The following is a 6,142-nucleotide window of genomic DNA, read 5'->3' on the forward strand; positions in this document are numbered from 1 at the left end:
CTGTCTTCATGAAGACGGCGTTATCGGTTGTAAGTTATGATGTTTTCAGAGTCATTCTTTAAGATAAACTTGAGTAAGTAAAAAGTTTTAAGCAGGATCTTATTTTCAGTAAGATAAACTTTAGTAAGACCCAACTTAAGACCAAGTCAACGCGTGTTCGTCAATTTCCGTGAAAATTCTTATGTTTCCAACAATCTCATTGGTTGAAACATACTTACATTTTGACAATGAAGTTATTTATTCAAAATTGTAAACAAATGTACAAATGTGCCTTAGAAAATTGTGAGCCTCAAATTAAAGTTGCACTAGAAAATTATTACAAGATCAGAAGAAAATATGTCACAAAAAGGAAAAAGTACTAATTTTACCGCTGTAGAAAAAAAATATTTTCTACAAATTTTAAAAAATTATGCACAAGTAATAGAAAATAAAAAGAGTGATGCTGCTACATTAAGTGAAAAAAAAGAAGCATGGGATTTCATCGCAACCGACTTTAATTCATCTAGTATAATTACTGAGAAGGTAAAATTAACTTCTTAATATAACACTAAAATTAGCAGCCACTTGATCATTTTTTAATAAAATTTTCCAAATAAATTAGTTTAGAAAGTTTTTCTTGAAAAATTGAACTTGTAGTTTTTTGAATTTTCTACAAGTGAAATTTTTTCGTTAATTGCGTTTTATTATTATTTTTTCAAAGAGAAACAATTAAAAATTGTTAGTTATCTGTTAATTTCATTTTTATTTTTTTAATACATAGTTTGCCGAATTTATAATAATTTTTAAAAATATTGCAGCGAAACGCAGATCAACTCAAAAAACTTTGGTCAAATCTAAGGGCCGTATTCATAGTCCGGTCTTAAGTTTGTACTTAAGCCTGTCTTCATGAAGACGGCCTTATCGGCTGTAAGTTATGATGTTTTCAGAGTCATTCTTTAAGATAAACTTGAGTAAGTAAAAAGTTTTAAGCAGGATCTTTGTTACGTCCGGGTGACGATAACACAATTAACTTATCAGTTCCTTAAATTTGAGACTAATCACCGAAGATTATATGTCTCGGGAGGCGGGAACCGCGCCTATAGGTAACTGCACGCGGGTTTTATGTGATAATGAGTTCGAAAAATTATAATAATTTTTAGGGAATCCCGTCTCTGTTAAGGTATCCCTTTTTGGGGTAGGTCAGGGCACAAGCGAAAGAGAAGGCAAGTAAAAATGTGTTGGATAGATTAAGAAGAATTATACCTGAGTGAGTGAGACACTGAGTCGTTGTTGGGCCCTCGTCCAAGTACCTGAATGTCGGAAATGTGAGGGTCGTTGACCGATGAACCGTGACTGTCGACTAATTAACTAAATGATCAGGATAATTAGTTGAGGTGTTTATTAATAAATCCGATATATTTGAATAACTTACGGTTGTTTATTGTAACAAGGTACGAGTACAAAGAAAAATGTTATCAATGGTTGACTGGTTGGAATACGTAATTATTTAATTAATGATTAATTACTCGAGAAGAATTAAAAGAAACGACTGAACTACTGATCACATCCGCGGTTATAGGAAGTACTGATGCTTCCCGGTTGCCATGGCTGGGTTTTTATACACTCATAAGTCCCTCCTCCTCATTTACAATTTTAATAACCCTTTGTATAACTTTCGATGGTATGTCTAGATAACGGGTTACGGAATTTGGGAATCGCTATGCAATAGCAACGCTAGTGCATGAAAACTCTTTTTCTATTTTCTGAACGCGGTCGGGTTAATTCCGATTACCGATGGACTGCGTCCCGTGACCCAGTAATTGTTTGCTCAGGTGAGAATGCTCGCGACGGACTTACTAGGCATTGCCGTGATTACCTTCCCCCCTTATCTTTCAGGATGATTTTCTTACGGTGAGAGTTCTCTATCCCGATAATGGAATTCCGATTTCCTTGGATAAATAATTATGTATTTTGGGTGGCCCGAATATTCTTGGTTATCTGAATTTCTGGTTTTTTTTTGTTTTCGGCTTGGTGGTTATTTATTTAGGGTACGCGAGATATCGCGGTGTACGTTCACACGGCGTATACGCTTCTTGGGTTTGGAGATTTTTACATGGGTAATTGTTATTCCCCTTTCCACGATGATTAGACCGTAATGATTTTCTCTCTTTCTAAATTCCGGCTAGCTGATAACCGATGCAGCTGTTTCGGAGATTATTTACTCGAGATATAAAATATATTAGTTCACTCCTATTTATTAATTAGTTAATCCGAATTCTATAATATTATTATTTTTTTTCTTTACAATTAATTTATTAAATTAATTATTCTAAATCCTTTTAATTATTTCTTAAAGCCGGTGGCTTGTTGATTGAGTTTAGGCACTCGATTAAACTCAATTTGAAATGAATAAAAAATTTTACACTAACTCTTTAATAATAGCGGACCGTAGTACGGGTAATAAGAACTTCGCGAGAGTGCCCTTTTTCGTTTCCGCGACTGGGGTTTTTATATCCGCGGATCCGCCATTGTACCATAGTGGCTGGTCACGTAGCCAGGCACAGGCGTTGCTATATTACGTAACATTTTTAGAAAAGCTTATATGCTTGGGATATGATTAATTAGGTTGATATTATAATGGGATACATAAAATCGTATCCGAAATTTTACTATAATGTTTTCGTATAAAAAGAAATATTATCTTCATGCCCAAACCATGCATTTGTTATTGTTTAACACGATTCTCATGCATATTGAATAAATATATGGTGTTATATATGTTATATATAGTTTTATGTACTGACTAATGTAGCGAGTTATATATGGATCATCATAGACAAGCTAGTATATTATTTATGCAACTATATTTCATTTCGGTTGCAATACTTTGTATAATATTTTTTTAATGCTTTATAATTCGGGAATGTACAATACATATTTCTGATATTTGGTTGTTGATTGTTTTACCCATGGATACATACGCGATGGAATCCTAGATAAAAGTATTTGCCGAGGCTTACAGGCGGCATTTTTTTTTAGGACAACAAAATAATGTTTTCCTCTCAAAATTTTCGGTGATGAGTAATCGCAACTACGGTTGTAAGCTTTTTCAAAATCTTGTACGAGTAAATATGGTTATCTTTATTTTTCTTTCGCCTTATATAAGACAGAGAAAATGATTTTAAGAAAAGAGATTATTTATTCCGGTTTTAAATATTTTTTTTTATTTTCATCAGGGACCGCGTAGCAACAGCTGAGGACAATAGATTCCCCGCGATATTCATTTTTTTTTTTTTTTTTTTTTTTTTTTTTTTTAGGGCCCTCCCACAATAGTTATGGCGCCTTTAACTATTAACATAATAGTTACGCCTTCCTCAAACCTACTCTGAAGAGGAAACTGAGGGGGCCTGGGGTGGGTGTTTCTTAGAGGTACAGCGATGCAGTAGTTCTCAGTTCTTTCATTGATTAGGTTTTCTCTTTGTTAACCAATTAATCGATTATTATGGTGTTACGCGAGGCCGTAACAATCTTATTTTCAGTAAGATAAGCTTTAGTAAGACCCAACTTAAGACCAAGTCAACGCGTGTTCGTCAATTTCCGTGAAAATTCTTATGTTTCCAACAATCTCATTGGTTGAAAAGTACTTAAATTTTGACAATGAAGTTTTTTATTCAAAATTGTAAACAGATGTACAACGTACCTTAGAAAAATTGTAAGCTTCCCAAATTCAAGCCTCTAATTCAACTAGAAAATGGTTACCGCAAGATCAGAAGAAAATATGTCAAAAAAGGAAAAAGTACTAATTTTACCGCTGTAGAAAAAAAATATTTTCTACAAATTTTAAAAAATTATGCCCAAGTAATTGAAAATAAAAAGAGTTATGCTGCTACATTAAGTGAAAAAAAAGAAGCATGGGATTTCATCGCAACCGACTTTAATTCATCTAGTATAATTACTGAAAGGGTAAAATTAAATTTTTAATATGACTCTAAAATTAACAGCCACTTGATCAGTTTTTTGATGAAATTTTACAAATAAATTAGTTTTAGAAAGTTTTTCTTGAAAATTGGACTTGTAGTTTTTTCAAATTTTCTACATCCCAAGCATCTAAAAATGTTGCTTTTGGTAGATTTCACTCAACAAGAAGTTAAAAATTAATAATTGTCCAGCACTTAAATTTAACAAAGCATTAACAAAAAAATTTACGCTTGCCGCTTGGGATGTGAAATTTTTCGTTAATTACGTTTTATTTTGATTTTTCAAAGAGAAACAATTAAAAATTGTTAGTTATCTGTTAATTTCATGCTTATTTTTTAATACATAGTATGCCGAATTTATAATAATTTTTAAAAATGTTTTAATGAAACGCAGATCAACTCAAGCTTTTAGGTCAAATCTAAAAACAAAACAACGGAATGCGCTGACAACCAAAAGCAACATCGCCTTGCAACTGGGGTCGGTCCATCAATTCCAGATTCTGAAGTTGATCCTGATATTTCCTTATTGCCCCAAACTTAATTAAAACTGCACCGATTTTATTTTCTTCAAATAAGTCTGAAGAAGAAGTTACTAGGACGTTTTCATCTTTTTTTTTTCCTTCTGTAATTATTTTATTTTTAAAAACTACCAAAAGATATTTGCAGTTCTGACTTTTCTTATATAGTTTGGAATTAATCAGTTTACTATTAATGAGAATTATAAGAAATATTTTTTTATCTAGCTAAGTGTAATGCTGTTGACTCCAATGGAATGTGAAAGAATACATAAGCCTTGAACAACTATTCCCAGATGATGAAGAATGATGGCAATGATGATGAAGAATTACCATGTGAACCCTCATCGTCTATTATAACTAAAAAATCGTTGCTAGAAATAGTTTTATTAGCCATAATACTTAAAATATATATTTTAATTAATATTTTTTTAAAATCATCTTAGCTCAACAATATAGGAAAAGAACTTAAAGAGGAAGAAAAAATCCACCCAATGAAGACGAGAAATTCTATAGAAGCGAAAGGTTAAGAAAATAATAAAGCAAGAAGAGAAATTATTTCAACTGAAATGTCAACTTATAAAAGAAGAGATACATAATCTAACAATAGAACACCTGAAACAAAAATATAAATTAGAGATTCGAGTGCGGCAACCGCTGCAGCTAGAGACTAAGTGAGTTAAATTTATTAAAAGACAACAAAATAAGAATTACGAGGCATGATTGACATGATTTTTCTAGGATGTTTCTGGTTTATTATTAATTTTTATAATAAATAGCATAGAAATGTAAAGATAAAATTTATCGTTAGTTTGAAAAGATTTTATAAGGTGATAGCAATTTTTAAAAACCACAAAATAATTTTATACTGTACGTTAAAAAAACTTTTAAGTACCAAGGGACTAACTAGTATTTTAATTTTTAAAAGTGCATTTGAATGCAATTTTTAACTATATTAGAGTGTTTAAGCCCGTAACTTTTATTAAAGCATGTATTAAGAATTTTATATTAAATAAATTACTTTTTTAATGAGAAATCAAACGCCAAAAAATGTCAAGGTTGAAAATAAAAATGGTTTTTTATAAAAAATTTTGTTTTTATTAAAACACGTTCAAAAGCTTTTCTTATAGATATATTTTTGAAAAAAGTGATTACAAATGATATCTATTTAACGAAAGTTTAAATTTTTATAGAATCCATTATATTTACAATTCTGAATTTATTACATTTACAGTTCGGAATTCAAACTGAGATAAAATTGTAGACTTTAAATTTATGATTACAAATTATCAAGAATACGTAGACAAAGTATCCCAGTTAGTTCACGTTCAGGAAGCCTCATCTCATGTAAATTCGAGAATTTTGAAAAATTCGACTATCATGAGCGCTACCAGGCCATTCTGGAACAATATCTAAAGAATTCCATCCATGAGCCAACAATCGCCTACGAAATAATAAAAATTATCATATTATAAGTTATTCGAAGTCTGTAATGACTAGTGAAAATAAGAGAAATACTTACTTGGCACATTCAGGAGAAAAATAGCCCTTTCGATTTCTGTTGATTTCATTAATATTTTTGAAGCATTACGTATGAACTTCATCGGACTATAAAGTGCAATCAATTGCTCCATCAACCCCGGGTATTCCAATTGCTCCATTACCAAATCC

General features: G+C 31.2%; 1 long non-coding RNA gene across 1 annotated transcript; it reads left to right on the forward strand.

The window, feature by feature from the left end:
• Positions 1-158: 158 nt before the first annotated feature.
• On the forward strand, positions 159-4,714 carry LOC123272231. The gene is made up of 4 exons (XR_006511047.1): positions 159-522; positions 798-826; positions 4,369-4,580; positions 4,700-4,714. It is a non-coding gene; the product is annotated as an uncharacterized LOC123272231 (long non-coding RNA).
• Positions 4,715-6,142: the final 1,428 nt, after the last annotated feature.

Source organism: Cotesia glomerata, linkage group LG1, assembly GCF_020080835.1.
Source record: "Cotesia glomerata isolate CgM1 linkage group LG1, MPM_Cglom_v2.3, whole genome shotgun sequence".
Lineage (NCBI taxonomy): Eukaryota > Metazoa > Arthropoda > Insecta > Hymenoptera > Braconidae > Cotesia > Cotesia glomerata.